Here is a 22,325-nt window from a genome sequence, read left to right on the forward strand (position 1 = left end):
CTTGCTAAAATCCATATACACTACATCTACAGCTCTACCTTCATCAATGTGTTTAGTCACATCCTCAAAAAATTTAATCAGGCTCGTAAGGCACCACCTGCCCTTGACAAAGCCATGTTGACTATTCCTAGTCATATTATGCCTCTACAAATGTTCATACATCCTGCCTCTCAGGATCTTCTCCATCAACTTACCAACCACTGAAGTAAGACTCACTGGTCTATAATTTCCTGGGCTATCTCTATTCCCCTTCTTGAATAAGAGAACAACATCCGCAACCCTCCAATCATCTGGACCCTCTCCCGTCCTCATTGATGATGCAAAGATCATTGCCAGAGGCTCAGCAATCTCCTCCCTCGCCTCCCACAGTAGCCTGGGGTGCATCCCGTCCAGTCCTGGAGAAGCAAGGGAGTTTTTTGAACCACTTCACAGACTGTCTCTTGAATCCCAGCAATATCCTTGTAAGCACTTCTTCCAACTTAATGGCATCTTTTCTATATGTCTAGGATGTGGGTGGAAGCCATGGCACCTGGAGGAAATCAATTCAGCGCCTGGGAGAACATAGAAACTCCACGCAAACGGTGCCAGAGGCCAGGAATGAAAGCAGGATTCTGGAGATGAGAGGGAGCTGAGAAAATAGAGATCTCATGTGGTATTTTTAAAGTGTTTTACCTTCCACAAAGAACCAGCATTCACTGTTACAGGATAACGGCCGGAACATTTCAGACTATGGCCATCGCTTCGAGGTTGGCGAACCTTTGGAATTATCTATCCCAGAGGGCTGCAGAAGCGCAGACATTACCTTAGTTTGAAACAGAGATCGATGGGATTAGAAGAGTATGGGATAATACATAATGAAAAAAGCCGATCCTGCTCAATGTTGTATTTGCTTTTTTTGCTTACATTCTTCACCAACAACTCTTGGTACAATTGTGAATAGCTCTTTTTAAATCATGTTGCCTGTGATATCTGTCAGTCGAGAATCTGTCTACCTCTGCTGTGAAACTGCTTCCACCATCCCTTGTGATCTAAAGATTGTTGGAGAGAAAACAAAACTCCCCTCATTTCTGCCTGGACTGAACGGCCAGCCCCTCCAAGAGGATTAATGTCAGTTGAAAACCTTTTATTCTTCATGTCTACTGCTGTGCACTTAGCTGTAGCTCTACTTAAAAGCTACAGCGATTCCCTTGCAGCGCCCTTCAGGCACGTTCTTTTCTCTCTTCCATTTATGTGGCAGTTCCAGTAATTTATTCCAACACATCACCAGCACCAGTCTACCTGCCATCAAGGATAGATAGATAGATAGATAGAGAGAGATAGACACACACAGAAAGGTGCCAGAAAAGGGCCAGGGATGTCTAAAGCACCTTCAATAACTCCAAAAGACTGAAGTTGGGTAGAATACTGAAAGGCTTTTATTTGCTGTACAATACAACCTCCATGGTGAGTGTCTGCCCCCGGACTGAGGGGAGGGGCAAGGCGAAACACCTTTATTCAGGTTTCTGTGGGAGGAGCCACAGGGGCAGTCAGCAGAGGGGCGTGTCCAGACAGTTAACCCAGTTACAACATATATATATGGTTTGCCACAATGTCATGAAGGATCCACCTACCCTGTTCATGGACTGTTTGTCTCACTCCCATCAGGGAGGAAGCTACGTAGCATCCACACCAGGATCACCAGACTCAAAAACAGTTCACCTCCACTCACTAACCCACCCTCCACACCCCCAACCACCACTACATCATCACTTCCTGTCAGTCACTTTATGTACAGACACTCCTGTGCCTAGTGTCACTTTATGGACATACAATCAATCTACGTATACAAGCTATCTTACATATTTATTTTTATTGTATTTTTTATTGTTGTGTTCCTTTTCTTTTTTTGTACTACATTGGAGTAACAATTATTTTGTTCTTCTTTTCAATTAAGTACTGGAAATGACATTAAAACATCTTGAATCATTATTACAAATATCTTTGTTTTGGAACCAGGTCTGTTATGGCTGCCAATGGCATGGATTTGACTGAAAAGGGCAGTCCCTGGTAATGAGTTCCAGTGTTCAACTGCATCATCTCCAACAACTCAGTCAGATAATTAGGGCAAGACTTGAGTTTGGCTGATTAGATACCTGTCAAATGATAAAATTGCCAATCTGTTCTGAAAGAGAGAGCAAAAGAGAATGGGCTTGCCCAAAACAAAATGACAGATTTAAAATGCTTCAAATTAATTACAGAAAACTTCACCAGATGCCAAGCAGAAATCATTACGATGATTGTCCGTGTTGAGGTGAAGGAATAGGAAGTCTAAAAAACTGAAGATGAAGCTAATTTATACAGGAGGCATTGACATTGTGAGCTTACAGTTCAATAACACACGCAGCGAACTTTTACTGTACCTGTGGTAAGACCAGTATTGATCCAATTTCGTCTTAAGCCTTTGAGCTTTTGAAAGTCTTTTTGTGTTTACCTTTATTATCAAAAACACATTAGATTCTTCAACATAATCAGACGGACCAAACCGTACTTAAAGTAATGTGTACCTAATAACAATAATGATATTCACCTAGGGATTTAGTTTCTCTCAGCTAGTTGGAAGCAAATGTTTACTTTGACTTTCAGTCTATTCATTGGATTTTTCTTCGATGAGTGAAATGTTTCTTTTCTTTTTATTTGTTGAATGGATTAAGAAACAGTGGGGCTGCACAGTAGCACAGTGGTTAATGCAATATCTTTACAGCAGCAGCGATCGCTTATCAGGGTTCAATTCCTGCCCATCTCCACAAAGAGCTTGTACATTCCCCCCCCCCACTCCCTCCCCCACCCACGACTGTATGGTTTTCCTGCAGTGACCAGAATCAGAATCAGGCTTAATATCAGCAGCAGATGTCGTGAAATTTGTTAACTTTGCAGCAGCAATACAATGGAATAAATATGCATATTAAATAGTTAAATTAAGATCATTAGTGCAAAAACAGAAATTTAAAAAAAGCATAGTGAAGTGGCGTTCACGGGTCCAATGTCCATTTAAAAATTGGATAGCGAAGGAGAAGAACCGGTTCCGGAATCACTGAGTGCCTGACCATAAGACTTAAGAGCAGATTTAGGCCATTCAGCCCATCGAGTATGGTCCACCTGGGGCTCTGGCTTCCTCCCCATATTCCAAAGATGCACGGTTGCATTTACTGAATTGTGGGCATGCTATGTTGACGGCAGAAGTGTAGCGACACTTACAGGCTAACTCCAGTGCATCACAAACAATGTACTGGAGGTAAGTAGAGCTTATCTTTAATCTTTATCTTCTCAGTTCACTGAGACAGAGTCAGTTGTATACCAGAGAGCTGCCCAGCTATTTTCATTGTAGATCTGCCAACCCAAATCGAACATAATGCTAACCTGAAGGCTTCCCAGAAACTGTTATTCTCTTGCCAAGTGCTGGTGCACAGCCTGATTAACCACATCAGGCTTTCTGTAATTGAAGGTAAGACATTTCTAGTATTTAGCCACGAGTACATCAGTCGACCGACCCTATGTCACAAAACATTATACTCAGGAAGCACTTAATTGTTATCTCAGCAATCAGAACTCAGGGCTATAATTAACCAGAAAGCTCCAGGGGAGTGAAATAACTATAAGTTTTCTTTTCAAACATAAACTAGGAAGCACAATATTTTCCGTACTTCAACAAAAAACATTCACTGAGGACAATGCACTGTAGTGTTTATAATGACTAACAGATCTGTGGGTTAATTGACTATGTACCCAATTAAGTGATTCATCGAGAAGGCAGCTTCCATCGTCAAAGATCCCCACCGTTGGGACCATGCCGTCTTCTCGCAGCTACCATTGGGCAGGAGGTACAGAAGCCTGAAGTCCCACAACACCAGCTTCAGGAATGGCCATTTCCCTTTAACCATTTGTTTCTTGAAACAATCAGCACAACTCTAATCACTACAGTTTAACAACACGCACAACACTTTGCACAAAAATGGACTTACTTTTGATCCAATTGTGTTTTCTTGTGAAAAATATCTACACTCTTAGGCATATGCATAATAAAAACATAAATAATTTATAACTAAACAATATTACTATTAATAAACATAATATTAATAATAATTCCAGAAACATCTGATGAGACATTGGCGTACTATAATCACCCTATGTATTTTCAACCAAAAAAGAACAACCGCTATTTTCAAAATAAACCGAGGCAATTCCCAACGCGACTCTTTAAGTCCACTATAGTTCTGTCTAGCTTTAAACCCACTCTCTAACTTACTGAATCGGATGAAAATTGTGTATCAATCAGAAACAATGAAATGAATTATACCTTGACACATCTTCTATAAATGGATTATTTGAAATTATACACTCCTTCATCAGTAAAGCTAAAGCCATTAATCCAAGTAGTAGAATTATTTTCGAAAGAAATAAACCTTGGACTGGATAAATACAGAACATTAAACATAAAGAAAGGTGCAATAGAACTGACAGAAGACGAAACAGAGCAGCAGAATACAATACAACTGATGGATTAATATGAAACATATACGTATCTGGTATATCAACAAGCAAAGAAAATAGATCATAGTGTGATAAAGAAAAAAAAAACTTGACAGAATTTACTTCAAGGCTTAAGAAAGCCTGCCAAACAGAGATCAACAGTAAAAATATAACAAAAGCAATAAACACTTTCAGTAAACCTGGATTTACATATTCTTTTGGCATAATATCTTGGTCTGAAACCGATCTGGAAAATTTTCAAAGCAAAATAAGAAAAAAAATTACAAATTTTAGAACGTGCTTAGATTGTCAGTACCTAGGACAGAAGAGGTAAGAGGAATAACAGACATTAAAAAAATACACAACAGTCACATAAAGCTCCCAAGGACATATTTTCATCAATGAAAACAGGATTCAGAACTTCACGTGAGCATAGGGAATTCTGATAAGAAGTATACATCAGTAAACTTAAATGAAATAACAGCCCAGAAAATTGAAGAAATTATTACTACAGAAGAAAAAGTTAACCAGTGGAAAAGCATGCCCCTCCTGGAAGACATTCCCATGATCTGAACTAGATGTTGACAAGGAAGCATCAAATGCTTGGCTCAGGGTTACAGCCCTCTTCCTAGAAATGGAAAGATTCCTTGTAACAATATAGGACCAGGTAGTTAACACAAAAATTTATCGAAGACATATAATAAAAGACCAACAAATTCAAGATGATAAATGTGGAAAATGCCAAAAGAAACCAGAAACAATCCAACACACTTCAGGATCCTGCAGCTGTTTAACTCAATCTGATTACTTACACAGCCACAGTCAAGTGCTGTGTGTGATAATCACAGGAGATCAGCAGTTTCTGAGATATGCAAATCACCCTGTCTGCTACCAACAATCATTCCATGGTCAAAATCATATTCCTTCCTCATTCTGATGCTTGGTCTGAACAACTGAACCTCTTAATAATTTCTACATGCTTTTATGTGTTGAGTTGCTGTCACATGATTGGCTGAATAGATATTTGTATTAATGTGCAGGTATGCAGGTGTAGCTAATAAAGTAACTACTGAATGTTAAACAGAAAATATTACAGCCTGTAACAATGTATTTTGGTATACTTTATAAGATAGCTATTTAAGGCACTTAGATACACACCATCACTTTTTGAATATTTTTTCCATGACTTCCTGTGCAATACATCCACCAATTTGCTGTTCCTTTATTGTAGTTGGATACTTAATTAACATTATCCTGAGAAGATGCCATGTGAATCTAAACACCTAAGAAGGTGGATCATATTCTCTGGGGAGATGGACAATTAGTGCTTAACCATGCTACAACATTCATATAGCGAAAGATAAGTGAATATATAATACATGACCAGAAGACATAGGGGCTGAATTAGGCCACCTGGCCCATTGAGTCTGTTCTGCCATTCAATTATGCTGATATATTATCCCTCTTAACCCATTTTCCTGCCTTCTCCGCATAGTTTTTGATGCCCTGACTAACCAAGAACTCAGCCTCCACAGCCGTCTGATTCTAAACCCTCCAGCTGAAGAAATTCTTCATCATCTCCGTCCAAAATGGACATCCTGTCTAGTCTGAGGCTGTGCCACACTCCCTCTGCCTATGTGCCTGTCCTTTCAATACGAAGTGTATCTTCAGATGTTAAGCTCTCAGCTACAACCTTCTTCAGCCACGACTCAATGATGCCCACAATATCACACCTGCCAATCTCTAATTACATTTCAAGATCATCTATCTTATTCTGTATGCTGCACACATTGAAATATAACACCTTCAGTCCTGTATTCATCACCCTTTTTGATTTTGTCCCACTGACTGCAATTTTGCCCTATCATCTGCCTGTCCTTCCAGTCTCAGTAGACACCGCATCAACTTGCATCTTAACTGCCCCATCCTCAGTACTGTCACTTCAGTTTCCATATGCCAGGTTAATTGTCCCATCACACATGTTGTCTACAACTAAACTACAAACAGAATGAAAATTAGAATCCGGTTTATTATCATTGACATTTGTCATTAAACTTGATGTTTTGCAGCAGCTGTACCATGCAGTACACAAAACAAAATCACTATACCCTGTCTGTCTAGGAACCATATCCGATGCGGACTTTGGTGACCATGGTTTTCCATATAGGTCTATCTTTCGTTTTTTGAATGACTTCCATTTCCTCGATGTGTAGCCACCTGGCTATGCTTTTGATGTACATAAGCCGAGGTCTTCCTCCAGGTTTACTCCCCGCAAACTTTCCAGAGAGTATGAGTTTTTCTAGTTCATCTTTCCACATGATGTGCCCTAGGAATCTGAGTTGTCTTTCTCTTATTGTTGGTATGAGTGATCGAACTGCTTGAGCTCTTCTGAGAACTTCTTCATTTGATGTGTGTGTGGTCCATGATATTTTTAACGTTCTCCTGTAGAACCATAATTCAGCTGCTTCTAGTCTCTTTTCCATTGCTGGGAAAATGGTCCAGCATTCACTTCCATAAGTCAGGATAGAATAAATGTAGCACTGCAGTATTCTGTTTTTAGTGTACGTGCTCATCTTTCTGTCGGTTAATATACACTATACACTACAATATGAAATATAAAAAATAAATAATTACAGCAAAATGGGAGGAAAAAAGTGAGGTTGTGTTCATGACTTCATGCATCTTTCAGAAATCTGATGACAGAGGGAATGAAGCTGTTCCTAGATCATTAAGTGTGTGTCTTCAGGTTCCTATACCTTCTCCTTGATGGTAGCATGTTCTCCATGGTGACAGTCCTTAATGATAGAAGCCATCTTCCTGAGGCATCGCTTTTTGAATATCTCCTCAATGGTACTTCTGAGGAATTCATATATATGACAGGGCAGTGAAGAAGGTTTCTGGAATGTTGGCCTTCAACAGCTCTACAAAAAGTAATGGATACAGTGCAATCTATCATGGGTAAAGTCCTCCCAACCATTGAACACATCTCTGTGAACTACTGTTGCAGAAAAGCAGCATCCATCATCAGGGATAATATCACCCCTCCCCTCACCACCACCAAGGCCATGCTGTCTTGCCACTGCTGCCATCAGGAAGAAGATACAGGAGTCTCAAGACCCACACCACCAGGTTTAGGAACAATATTTACCACCCCTCAACCATCTGGTTTTTAAACCAAAGGGGATAATTCAATTTCACTTGCTCCATCGTTGAAATGTTCCCACCACCAAAGGACTCATTCCAAGGGCTCTTCAGAATCAGAATCAGGTTTAAAATTATCAGCGCATGTTGTGAAATTAGTTAAATTTGTGGCAGCAGTACAATGCAACAGACAATAATAGATAAAATAGTAAAATTAAATAGTTAGTTTAAAATTGGAAATAAAAGAGTAGTGAGGTAGTGTTCATGGGTTTAATGGCCATTCAGAAATGGGATGGCAGAGGGGAAGAAGCTATTCCTGAATCGTTGAGTGTGTGCCTTCAGGCTTCGGTACCACCTTCCTGATGGTAACAATAAGAAGAGGGCATCTCATGTTCTTGATGTTTATTGCTTATTTATTTATGTATTATTATTATTATTATTATTATTGTACCTTCTTTTTGTGCTTCTACAGTTTGTTGTTTTCTGCACTCTGGTTGAACGTCCTAGTTGGGAGTTCTTTCATTGATTCTATCATTATTATCTACAGATTTATTGAGTATGCCCACAAGGAAATACATCTCAGGGTTGTATATGGTGACGTACATGTGCATTGATGATAAATTGATTCTGAACTTTGAATAAGGTAGTTATATTGCGTTTCAGTTCTACAAAGCTTTTGGCTGCCGCATTTGGAATGTTGTGTTCAGTTTTCTTTACCTTGCTTTTAGGAAAGATGTTGTTAAACTGGAAAGAGTGCAGTAAGTATTTACAAGATGTTGCCTGCACACAAAAGACTGAATTATAGGGAGAGGTTGGACAGGTAAGGGCCTTTTCCCTTCATGTGTATGAGACTGGAGGAGACCTTATTCAGGTGTATAAAGTCATGACAGACAGAGTGAAATTAATCCGTATTCTTCCCTGGGTTAGTGAATCAAGAACTAGAAGGCACAGCTGTAAGGTAAGAGAGAAAAGATTTAACAGGAACCTAAGGAGCAGGATTTCTTTTACACAGCTTTTGTGGATGGAATGAGCTGCCAGAGGAAATGCAGCACACATCAAAGTTGCTGGTGAACGCAGCAGGCCAGGCAGCATCTCTGGGAAGAGGTACAGTCGACGTTTCGGGCCGAGACCCTTCGTCAGGACTAACTGAAAGAAGAGGTAGTAAGAGATTTGAAAGTGGGAGGGGGAGGGGGAGGGGGAGATCCGAAATGATAGGAGAAGACAGGACGGGGAGGGATGGAGCCAAGAGCTGGACAGGTGATTGGCAAAAGAGATATGAGAGGATCATGGGACAGGAGGCCCAGGGAGAAAGAAAAGGGGGAGGGGGGGAAAACCCAGAGGATGGACAAGGGGTATAGTGAGAGAGACAGAGGGAGAAAAAGGAGAGAGAGAAAAAGAATGTGTGTATATAAATAAATAACGGATGGAGTACGAGGGGGAGGTGGGGCATTAGCAGAAGTTTGAGAAGCCAATGTTCATGCCATCAGGTTGGAGGCTACCCAGATGGAACATAATGTGTTGTTCCTCCAACCTGAGTGTGGCTTCATCTTTACAGTAGAGGAGGCCGTGGATAGACATATCAGAATGGGAATGGGACGTGGAATTAAAATGTGTGACCACTGGGAGATCCTGCTTTCTCTGGCAGACAGAGCGTAGGTGTTCAGCGAAACGATCTCCCAGTCTGTGTCAGGTCCTGTCAATATATAGAAGGCCACATCGGGAGCACCGGACACAGTATATCACCCCAGCTGACTCACAGGTGAAGTGTTGCCTCACTTGGAAGGACTGTCTGGGGCCCTGAATGGTGGTAAGGGAGGAAGTGTAAGGTCATGTGTAGCACTTGTTTTGCTTACAAGGATAAGTGCCAGGAGGGAGATCGGTGGGGAGGGATGGGGGGGACGAATGGACGAGGGAGTCGTGTAGGGAACGAACACTGCGGAAAGCAGGGGTGGGGGGAGAGACCAACATATTATTCTCCATAACTTCCGCTACCTCTAACGGGAACCTACCACTAAGCACATCTTTTCCTGCCCCCCTCTCTCTGCTTTCCACTCAGGGATCACTCCTTACGTGACTCCCTTGTCCATTTGTCCCCCCCATCCCTCCCCTCTGATCTCCCTCCTGGCAGTTATCCTTGGAAGCGGACAAGTGCTACACATGCCCTTACACTTCCTCCCTTACCACCATTCAGGGCCCCAGACAGTCCTTCCAGGTGAGGCAACACTTCACCTGTGAGTCAGCTGGGGTGATATACTGTGTCCGGTGCTCCCGATGTGGCCTGCTACATATTGGCGAGACCCGACGCAGACCGGGAGGTCATTTTGCTGAACACCTATGCTCTGTCCGCCAGAGAAAGCAGGATCTCCCAGTGGTCACACATTTTAATTCCACATCCCAATCCCATTCTGATATATCTATCCACGGCCTCCTCTACTGTAAAGATGAAGCCACACTCAGGTTGGAGGAACAACACCTTATATTCCGTCTGGGTAGCCTCCAACCTGATGGCATGAACACTGGCTTCTCAAACTTCTGCTTATGCCCCCCACCCCTTGTACCCCATCCGATATTTATATACACACATTCTTTTTCTCTCTCTCCTTTTTCTCCCTCTGTCTCTCTCACTATACCCCTTGCCCATCCTCTGGGTTTTTCCCTCCTCCCCCTTTTCCTTCTCCCTGGGCCTCCTGTCCCATGATCCTCTCATATCCCTTTTGCCAATCACCTGTCCAGCTCTTGGCTCCATCCCTCCCCCTCCTGTCTTCTCCTATCATTTTGAATCTCCCCCTCCCCCTCCCACTTTCAAATCTCTTACTAGCTCTTCTTTCAGTTAGTCCTGACGAAGGGTCTCGGCCCGAAACATCGACTGTACCTCTTCCTAGAGATGCTGCCTGGCCTGTTGCGTTCACCAGCAACTTTGATGTGTGTTGCTTGAATTTCCAGCATCTGCAGATTTCCTCATGTTTGCCAGAGGAAATGGTTAAGGCAGGTACAATAACGACATCTAACAGATCATTAGGCAGATACCTGGTTAGGAAAGGTTTTAGATGGTTATTCAAAGTTGAAAGTATTTTTTTAATCAATTTACTTATATGTCACTCTATACTGTCCTGAGATCCATTTTCTTGGAGGCATTCACAGTAGAACAAAGAAATACTATAAAATGGTCCAAGACCAGAGGGCACAGCCTCAGAATACAGGGATATTGTTTTAGAATAGAGATGAGGAAGAATTTCTTTAGCTACAAACTCGTGAATCTGTGGAAATTCATTGCCACAAGGAGCTGTGGAGGCCAGGGCTTTGGATGTATTTAAGGAGGAGGGTGATATATTCTTGGTTAAGCAGAGCATGAAGGGTTACGGGAAGAAGGCAGAAGAATGGGGATCAGAGGGAAATTAATTAGCCATGATGAAATGTTGGAGCAGACTTCTGCTCCTGTATCTTGTGGTATTATAATCTATGGACTGATTAGTGAAACCTACAGGCAAAGGCTGACAAGCAGAAGACAATTTCTGGAAATATGATAATAATAATAAATAAGTAAATAAATAATACTGACAACATGAGTTGCAACCTTCCTGAAAGCGAGTCCATAGGTTATGGATTCAGTTCAGTGTTGAGGTGAGTGAAGATATCCACGCTAGTTCAGGAGCCTGATGACTGAAGAGTAATAAACTGATGGTACGGGATCTAACTTCTGTACCTTCTTCCCCATGGAAGCAGCGAGAAGGGAGCATGGATAGTGGGCCAAATGAGGGCTTATGAGACTAGCTTGGAAAGGCATCTTGGCTGGCATGGACCAATAGGTCAAAAAGGTTTGTTTCCATCTCCAAGTCTATGACTCTGTTATAAACAGAGTTGTATAGTAGAACAGAGACCAGAACTCACTCAGGTCAGTCTGTGGGGCCACTCACAAATTGACATGTATTATATTACCAGCCAAATAAACTGGAATACTTGTTTAACCCAAGGAAAGAATTTTCACTGACAGCAGCCCACTCAGCTTAAAATTCATTCAAGATCAGATAATGCACCAAAATAAAGTGCTTTTTTCTTCATGGGCATGTAAGCACGTCTCTGGCAAACCACCCAACGTGAGTACCTTTGAGATGAAGCTGTGATTGTAATATAGATAAATGTGTGTCAACCAACCATCTTGTGTAATAGTGATAGCATCACTATCACGCTGATGAAAGGTGATGGCAGTGACTTTTATGAGAGAACGCAGGAAATTCTGCAGGTGCTGAAAATCCAGATTGTTAGACACAAAATGCTGGAGGAACTCTGCTGGTTAGGCAGCAGCTATGGAGCGGGAATAAACAATCGACATTTTGGGGCGAGATGCTTCAGAACTGGTAAGGAAGGGGTCAGAAGACAGAAGAATGGAGGAGGGGAAGGAGTTACACACTGGTAAGTAATAAGTGTGTCCAGGTGAGGGGGAAGGTAGGTGGGTGGGGAAGGGGAAGAAATGAAATACGAAGCTGGGAAATGAAAGGTGGAAGAGGTAAAGGTCTGGAGAAAAAGGAATCTGAAAGGATAGGCAAGTGGACCATGGGAAGGAGGAGGGGCACCAAGGGGAGGTAAAGGGCAGGAGAGGAGAATGGAAGGGGTAAGAGAGTTATCAGAATGGGAATAGTAAGGAGAAGGACCACGGAGTTTAATAGGAGGGAAAAGGTTCTTAACTGGATATGTGCATTGCTAACAATGCCAGCTTTTATCGTCCATTGGGAATTGACACCTTAGGAGATGATGAGATAAGTACTTGAATTGTTCAGCATTGAAGGTCAAGTGCTGGAAGATGGGATTAATATGACTGGGTGCCTCCTGGTCACCATGGGCATGGTGGGCCAAATGGCCAGTCCATTTTTGTATGACTTCATGACCTTTCTGAACTGAGTGGCACTGTAAAGCAATGTGCTAACCGGTACACTGTTGTGTACACCGAGACACCTTATGCTGCCAAGTCCTATCAACCCACACCTGGGCCATGGCTCTCCATATCCTCCCATCCATTTACTTATCCAAACTTTTCTTAAATGATGTTAATGAAACCACATCCGTTTCTTCTCACAATCCCAGAGGAAATGAGTTCCAACGACTCACAAACTTCGGGAAGTTTTCTTGTCTCATTTCTGTCCTAAATAGGACTGGAATATAAAAGCAAGCATTTGATGCCTCTGTGCTCGTTCTCACTGGAATTTGGAAGAGTGAGGAGGGATCTCATTGAAAACTATCGAATATTGAACATGCTAGATAGAGTGGATGTGGAGAGGATGTTTCCTATAGTGGAGAGTCGAGGACCAGCGGGCAGAATAAAACAGAGATTTATTTTGCCAGAGAGTGATGAATCTGTAAAATTCAGACGGCTGTGAGGCCAAGCCATTGGGTATATTTAAGGCAGACGTTGATAGGTCCTTGATTAGTCAGGACATCAAAGGTTATAGGGAGAAGGCAGGCGAATGGGGTTGGGAGAGATAATAAATCCCTCATATTGGAATAGCAGAGCAGATTCAATAGCTTGAACACTCTAATTCTGCTCCTATACCTAATGGTCTTTTACAGCAGAGATGTTGAACAGAGACCACAACTACATAAGCTAAGCAAATGTAAGAGGACAAGAGTGAAAGTTTTCCCGTGGTTCTGGCTAATAATTAATTTCTTGATCAACATTTCTAGTAATGGATTATCACCTTATTGGTGAAACCTTACTGTGCAGTGTCTGCCCTTTACCATAAAACAATAAGACAGTAAGACACAGGAGAAGAAACAACCTCCCCATGACCAGTCTATCCAGGCCCTTCAATGTTCAGCAGGTTGCAATAGGTTGTTATAAACAAAACTGGTCATGTGGATAAGCTTCCACTACCTATGAAATGGTCCCAATGGTGAGTGTCTAAAATAGCCTTTGACAACCAAGTCCAGCTCTTGACCTTCACGTGTGGCTTAGCTACTAAGCCCAGTGGAACCATTTCTACTGACAGGGAAAGGGTCAAAGATGGGTTACTGGCGCCTTAAAACCAGTCATTTTGGGCAGATGGGGCTCGTCAGTCATGGTTGGCAGCTCACCTAGGAGAAAGAAGACCCTGATCTCAAACCTCCACTGCTTTGAGGCTATGCCCACTCATGGGGAAGGCTTTGGGTGTAAACTCTACGGAAAAATCTGGAGCTGGTTTCCTTAAGGCAGTCCTGCAGGTCCAAAGCCAACTGGCAACTCCTGTGACACTGGAATCTCTGCTGTTCCTTGGGATTCACCAGCTGCATAGTGAAGGGGAGTCCACATGGGCAACAGCTTGCTCTCTATATCGTACTACCATGGCTTGCGTATCACGTAGACTGTTATGACAAAACATCTATTCTCAACCCCCGACTAATGGAGGGCCTTGGGATTAACAGGAACAGGACCCCCTCTACTTATTCTTCTAAAATCCAGTGAGTACTGGTGCAGAGCCATCAAATGCTCCTCATACATTAACACTTTCATTCCCAAGTTCATTCTCATAATAATCCACAGGATCATTCTCTTAGAGAATAAATTACTTTAGTGATAGAACTCTCCAAGAGGACCACAACCTTGTAAGTTTTGGAGGCTTACATGTTTCAATGACCTGGGGAGCTATGTTGGCTGGAGTCAGGGCCTTGTGTTTTGGCAGGGTCACCCATGACAAATAGGTCAAAGCATAGGGGCCAGACTAAGAGTGGTCTACCAGTCAGTCAGATTTGGGTGTTCAGCTCAGAACTAACAACACTGACTGGACAAAGAACTATTGTTATGGAAACAGTGATAAAGAATCCTTCTGTACAGACAGAGATGGAGGACCATCATTTCTCTCCTAAATGCCAGCTGTGTAACAAGCTTTAAATAAGTTAGTAATAGAAAATTATATTGAGATATTTTGAAAGAAAAAGTTCCATGGAATTGTTAGCTCTTTTTTTAGCTCTGATTGAATTATTGTACATTCAGAGCGCCAATTTCAAATCACACATTAATGAGCTAATTATTATTACAATCATGCATTCTAACTACATGATAAATGCATATCATTAAATTACACTCACCCAAGCAGGCAAGGGCACCTTCAGTAGAGGCATTATACACTGTACTTCCCTCAGTCCTCTTCTCCCCAGGCGATCTCCATCCCTAACCTCCTGCATACATCCGCATCCATAGATCCTTCAAAGTTGCCGTGCAAATTGATAGGGTTGTTTAGAAGGCATATACGGTGTTGGCCTTCAGGTGTCGGGGGATTGAGTTCAAGAACCGTGAAGTAATGCTGTAGCTCTATAAAACTCTGGTTAGACCACACTTGGAATATTGTGCTCTGTCTGGCTGCATCGTGATGACAAGGATGTAGAAGCTTTAGAGAGGGTGCAGTGGAGATTCACTTGGATGCTGCCTGGATAAGACAGCAATCTTATGAAATAATACTGAGTGAGCTAAAGCTTTACTCTTTGAAATGAAGGGGGAAGAGAGGTGACTTGATAGAGCTGTGCATGATAATAAAAGACATTGACCTAGTGGACAGCCAAATACGTAATTTTCCAGGGCTGAAATGCTAATATAAGGGAACATAATTTTAAGATGGTTGGAAGAAAGAATAGGGGAATATCAAAGGTCGTTTTTCACACAGAGAGTGGTGGGTGCGTGGAACACTCTGCCGGGGTGGTTACAGAGGCAGAGACTTTACTGACTTTAAAGAGCTCAGAAACAGTTATTGCACTTCACCCAGCTGGCTTCTGAACCAGAGGGGACGATTTCATTCACCTCCGCTCACCCCAACACTGAACTGAATCCAGAATGAATGGGCTCACTTTCAAGAACTCTACAACTCATGCTTATTTATTATTATTATTATTTTGTATTTGCAATTTTTTGCAGGTTCGTTGTTTATCTTTGCCGTGTGCATTTTTTATTGATTCTATTGTATTTCTTTGCATCTACCCTGAATGCCCGCAAGGAAATTAATTTGAGGGTTGCATATGGTGACATGTATGTACTGTACTTTGATAATAAATTTTCTTTGAACTTTGAACTTTAAGCAAGATTGGTTTGGTGAACGTAGGATAGTTTACAGAGATGTCAGAGGAAGTAAAGAGAGGCCAGTGCATAATTTTATTGGTAATTGGATGAAAGTTTAGAGAGGGATGTCAGGGGTAGGTTTTTTACACAGACTGGATTGGGTGGGTGCGTGGAATACCCTGCAAGATGTGATGGTAGAGGCAGGTATACTAGGGACATTTAGAAACTCTTAGATCTGCACATGGATGATAGAAAAATGGAGATCAATGTAGGAGGGAAGGGTTAAATTGATCTTAGAGTTGGTTAAAAGGTTGGCACGTCATTGTGGGCTGAAGGGACTGTACTGTACTGTAGCGTTCTGTGTTCTTCCAGGTTAAGCAAAGCAGCAACAGCAGCAATGTCATCTCCTGTCTCCACATAGATACCGATTTTATCCAGTGTTCCAGACTTCAAGCATCTGATTTCATTTTCTTTTCAACATGAATACTGGAAGAATGCAAAGGTTAAAAGGTAGAGCTCGCTCTTTCCAAACACTGTGCACAATCCACCTTTTGTAGAGTCAATTACACAAACTAATCCATTAAGCGTAAATTCGGCAGGATGTTTCTCTGACCCCACAGTAATTGCTGATTAAGCCTCTAACAATTAGGCTGAGTCAGCTAATCAGATCCATCTATTTACATCTACTTTATGTATCGAGGATCGCATTGTGTGCGCAACAAGAGCAGAACAAAGCAAATATCATTCCTGCGTTAGAATATTAGGATATGACATCTTTAAGTAAGCCTGCCATTACAGTTTTCTTGATTTACTGCTATATATTCAGTGAAAGGGCAAGCCACAGGTAGAATGCCTCTATAAATGTCGCCCCTGCTGTTTCAGCAACCAGACTTCTAAGCATGGTTCATTCACTTCAATAGCCCCCAACAGGAGCTGTTCTCTGAAGATTTCATGATGCATCTTTCCTTTGGAAACATTTCATTAGCGTGTGGTTAGAGCGACGCTATTACAGCTTGGAGCGTTTTGAAGTTTGGAGTCCAATTCCAGAGCTGTCTGTAAGGGGTTTATATGCTCTGCCCATGAACCCTGTGGGCTGCCTCCAGATGCTCTCGTTTCCTCCCACAGTCCAAAGGCATACCGGTTAGTAGGGTAAGCGGTCGTTGTAAATTGTCCAGTGATTACTCTACTGTTAAATAGATGGGTTGCTGGGCAGAGTAGCTCATTGGGTCAGAAGGGCTGTAAATAAGTTATTTTAGGGCAACATGGCAGTGTACTGTTTAGCACAATATTTTACAGCACCGGCAACCCATGGTTGAATTCCCACCTCTGCCTGTAAGGAATTTGTACGTTCTCCCCATGACTGTGTGGGTTTCTTCTGGGTGCCCCAGTTCCCTACCACAGTCCCAAGATGGACCAGTAGATAAGTTAATTGGTTGTTGTAAATTGGCCCATGTTCAGGCAAGGATTAAATCCGGGGATTACTGAGTGGCAAGGCTCGAGGGGCTGAATGGGTCAATTCTGCGCTGTATCTCAGTATGCATAAATAATTAGAATTTAGTGTGATACTCTTGTGGGATGACTGGGGATCCAGTGAGAAAGAGAACCATAGCTTTGCTGATGACACAAAGGTTGGAGGTGTTGTGGATAGTGTGGAGGGCTCTCAGAAGTTACAGCGGGACATTGATAGGATGCAAAACTGGGCTAAGAAGTTAAACCTAGATAAGTGTGAGGTGGTTCATTTTGGTAGGTCAAATACGATGGCAGAATATAGTATTAATGGTAAGACTCTTGGCAGTGTGGAGGATCAGAGGGATCTTGGGGTCCGAGTCCATAGGACACTCAAAGCAGCTGCGCTGGTTGACTCTATGGTTAAGAAGGCGTACGGTGTATTGTCCTTCATCAACCGTGGAATTGAGTTTAGGAGCCGAGAGGTAATGTTGCAGCTATATAGGACCCTGGTCAGACTCCACTTGGAGTACTGTGCACAGTTCTGGTGGCCTCACTACAGGAAGGACGTGGAAGCCATTGAAAGGGTGCAGAGGAGATTTACAAGGATGTTGCTTGGATTGGGGGAACATGCCTTATGAGAATAGGTTGAGTGACTCGGCCTTTTCTCCTTGGAGCGACGGAGGATGAGAGGTGACCTGATAGAGGTATACAAGATGACGAGAGGCATTGATTGTGTGGATAGTCAGAGTGTTCATAGTTCACTGAATGTTCAGAAATCGGATGGCAGAGGGGAAAAAGCTGTTCTTGAAATGTGTGTGTGTCTTCCCCCTCACTCTTTTGAAAACCATGGAGAGTCTGGTCCTGGCTCACCTCTGACCCCTAGTCAAATCAGCACTTGAACCCCTGCAATTTGCCTACCAGGAGCACTTTGGAGTTGATGATGCTGTCATCTAGCTGCTGAATAGAGCCTACTCCCATTTGGATAAGCAGGGCAGCACTGTGAGGATTTTTTTGCTTTCTTAAGTATCTCCAATACCATACAGCCCACGTTGTTGGGGGAAAAGCTCCATTCAATGCAGATTGGCACTTCCATTGTATCCTGGAAAATGGACTACGTGACCGGCACAGTTTGTGCGGCTTCAGAGCTGTGTGTCAGTCATGGATATAAGTAGCACTGGGGCCCCGCGTGAGACTGTATTGGCTCCCTTTCTGTTTACCCTGTATACCTCGGACTTCAGTTACAGCACTGAGTCATGTCACCTGCAGAAATTCCCTGATGACTCAGCAATAGTTGGGTGTATAAACAGAGGACAGGAGGATGAATACAGGGCCCTGGTGGAGGATTTGTCAAATGGTGAAAGCTGAATCACCTACAGCTCAACGGACAAAGGAGATGATGATGGACTTTAGATAGACTGAGCCAGCATTGGTCCCTGTTACTATTGATGGTGAGGATGTCGATGTGGTGAGGACCTACAAGTACTGGGGGTTGCACCTGGATGACAGACCTGAGTGCAGCACCATCACAGAGGTTGTGTACAAGAAGGGCCAGGATCTCCTCTACTTCTTGAGGGGACTGAGGTCCTTTGGAGTATGCAGGCCTCTCCTTCACATGTTCTACCAGTCTGTTGCCAGCAGTACCATCTTCTATGCGATGGTGTGCTGGAGCAATGGCATCAACAAGGGTGATGCCAACTGGCTCAATAAACTGATTGTCATGGTCTGGTCCATGAAGTCCGTATTCCGGTTCACGGTCCGGTCCATAGTTCCTCATTCCAGGGTTTCTGGTTTTCCCCAGTTTCTGTTGTAGGCACATGACTCTCATTTTGGGGCTGAGACATAAATACCTCTGCAAACCAGGGTTTCCCTGCTGGACTGTCCTATTCCCCTCCCTGTCTTTTCCCCCCTCGCCTGACTCTCTGCCTGCTCACCTAGCCTGGATACCCCGCCTGTATCACTGAAGTTTTACTGCCGGAGCAAGACTGGAGCCTTGTTAGGTCAAGATAAGGAACTGTCTTTCGTTGTGCGGATTTGTCTCTCTGTGTCCTCGCCTTTGCTAGGTGCGTCTGGCTGTTTGCCGCCACCTTGTGTTGGGATCAGTCTGTTCATGTTCAGCATTCTGTGTATGAGACCCGGCCCTACGTCTTGTTCCCAAGGAGGGGTCCCGGCTCTGTGTTCCGTGCTCCCGTCACTTCTAGTCCAAGGTTCTGTGCTCCTGTCTCTTCTTCTCCAAGGCTCTGTGCTCCTGAAGGCCCTCATCCAGTCTGTGCCTAGTCCAGTCCTATCTGAGTCCTGTCCATGTGTCTTTACGTGTCCTTGTGTCTCGCCCTACCCAGGAGTTCCTCACCCAAGCCACGTCCAGTCCTGTAGCCTCGTCTTGTCCTCGCCTAGTTCTGGAGTCTGAGCCCGAGTCAAGTCCCAGGTTCTGGGTCCTTGCCCAGTCTCTGGCTCGGAGTCCATACCCAAGCCTCGAAGTACCCTAGACCCAAGCCTCAAGACCCCAAGCCTGTCTCCCAGCCTCCAGTCCTGTAGTCATGTCATGTACTTGCCTGGTTCTGGGGCCCAAGCCCGAGGCAAGACCCAGATTCTGGGTCCTTGTCCAGTCTCTGGCTCGGAGCCCAAGCTCAGACTCCTAGTTCATAGTTCCTTGTCCGGGTTCCCTGTCTAGTCCATCTCCTAGCCCAAGTCTGCATTCTTGTCCCTGCTCCTTGTCTGTATCCTGTCACGTCCCAACTCTAGTCAAGTCCTGTTCCTTGTACTTCAGTGTCTGTGTCTTGCATTTGGGTCCGCCCTCAAAGCCCCCCATTGTGACACTGATTAGAAAGGCTGTTATAGGAGTCTAACAGGACACAGTGGAGGCTGTGGTAGAACAAAGGACTCTCCGGAAAATCCTGGCAAATCTGGACAATGTTTCTCTCCCTCCGTATGCACCTTGGCTGAATAGAGGAACACTTTTAGGAATAGACTAAGAGAACTGTGCTGCTCCAAAGAGAACAATATGAAGTCATTCTTACCCTCAGCCATTCGGCTGTATAATTTATCATCCTATAGCTGGGCAAGTTATGACCCCTCCTGTTTGAGATAACTTTTTTTTAACCTCTTTCTTACTTCTCTTCTAATATTTGTATATCTGTGGACTTGTAGTGTTACTGTGACACTGTGATTTCCTTTGGCTTCAATAAACTACCTATCTATCCATCTGTCTGTCTATCTTCAGGCTTGTGTACCTCCTTCCTGATGACAGTAATGGGAAGAGTGCAGGTCCTGGAAGGTGGGGGTGATGCCGTCGGTTTGAAGCATCACCTCATCAGAATTTAAAGTGTAATCCTGCAGTCACAAAGAAGGTGCAGTGCAGGTAAACAAAATAAAGTGCAGGAGAGCCAAGTTGAGCAAGACTGAGAGATGAGAAGTTCATCTTTAGTTTATAGGAGGTCTGTTCAAGAGTGTGATAACACAGGGGTAGAAGCTGCCCTTAGGTGCGGTGGTCTTTACTTTCAATAATTTTGTTCATTATGTGCTATGTCATATGACGTGAGCAATCATGGTCTTTCCATGACCATGATTGTTCTAGGTAAAGTTTTCTACAAAAGTAGTTTGCCATTGTCTTCTTCTGGGCAAACAACAGGAATTCTGCAGATGCTGGAAATTCAAGCAACACACATCAAAGTTGCTGGTGAACGCAGCAGGCCAAGCAGCATCTGTAGGAAGAGGTGCAGTCGACGTTTCAGGCCGAGACCCTTCGTCAGGTTAGTCCTGACAGATGCTGCCTGGCCTGCTGCGTTCACCAGCAACTTTGATGTGTGTTGCCTTCTTCTGGGCAGTGTCTTTATAAGACAGGTGACCCCAGCCATTATCAATACTCTTCAGAGATTGTGTACCTGGTGTCAGTAGTTACATAATCAGGACTTGTGACTATAGACCATAAGACCTTAAGACATAGGAGCAGAATTAGGCCATCTGGCCCATCGAGTCTGCTCTGCCATTCAATCATGGTTGATCTTTTTTTCTAACTCCTCCTCAACCCCAGTTCCCGGCCTTCTCCCCATAACCTTTGATGCCACGTCCAATCAGGAACTTATCAATCTCTGCCTTAAATACACCCAGTGACCTGGCCTCCACAGCTGCATGTGGCAACAAATTCAACAAATTCACCACCCTTTGCCTAAAGAAATTCCTCCGCATCTCTGGTTTAAAATGGCACCCCTCTATCCTGAGGCTGTGTCCTCTTGTCCTAGACTCTCCCACCATGGAAATCATCCTTTCCACATCTCCTCTGTCTAGGCCTTTCGACATTTGAAAGGTTTCAATCAGATCCCCCCCTCATCCTTCTGAATTCCAGAACCATCTGACCCAGAGCCATCAAATGTTCCTTGTATGATAACCCTTTCATTCCTGGAATCATCCTTGTAAATCTCCTCTGGACCCTCTCCAATGCCAGAACATCTTTTCTAAGATGATGGGCCCAAAACTGTTCACAATACTCAAGATGAAGGCTCATCAGTGCCTTATAAAGCCTCAGAATCACATTCTCGCTCTTGTATTCTAGACCTCTTGAAATGAATGCTAACATTGCATTTGCCTTCCTCACCACCGACTCAACCTGCAAGTTAACATACAGAGTGTTCTTCACAAGGACTCCCAAGTCCCTCTGCATCTCAGATTCCTGGATTTTCTCCATTTAGAAAATAACTCGCACATTTATTTCTACTACCAAAGTTCATGTCCATACATTTTCCAACATTGAATTTCATTTGCCAATTTCTTGGCCATTCTCCTAATCTGTCTAAGTCCTTTTGCATCCTACCTGTTTTCTCAACACTACCTGCCCCTCCATCAACCTTTGTATCATCTGCAAACTTGGCATTGAAGCCATCTATTCCATCATTTAAATCATTTATATACAGCATAAAAGGAAGCAGTCCTAACACCAACCCCTGTGGAACACCATTAGTCACTGGCAGTCAACCGGAAAAGGATCCTTTTATTCCCGCTCGCTGATTTCTTCCAATCAGCCAATGTGTTAACCATCTTAGTAATTTTCCTGTAATATCATGGGCTCTTAACCTGGTAAGCAGCCTCATGGGTGGCACCTTGTCAAAGGTCTTCTGAAAGTGCAAATATATAACATCTACTACATCCCCTTTATCCATCCTACTTGTAATCTCTTCAAAGAATTCCAACAGGTTCATCAGGCAGGATTTTCCCTAAAGGA

The sequence above is a fragment of the Mobula birostris genome, chromosome 12 (genome assembly GCF_030028105.1).
Source record: "Mobula birostris isolate sMobBir1 chromosome 12, sMobBir1.hap1, whole genome shotgun sequence".
In the NCBI taxonomy this organism is placed as follows: Eukaryota; Metazoa; Chordata; class Chondrichthyes; order Myliobatiformes; family Myliobatidae; genus Mobula; species Mobula birostris.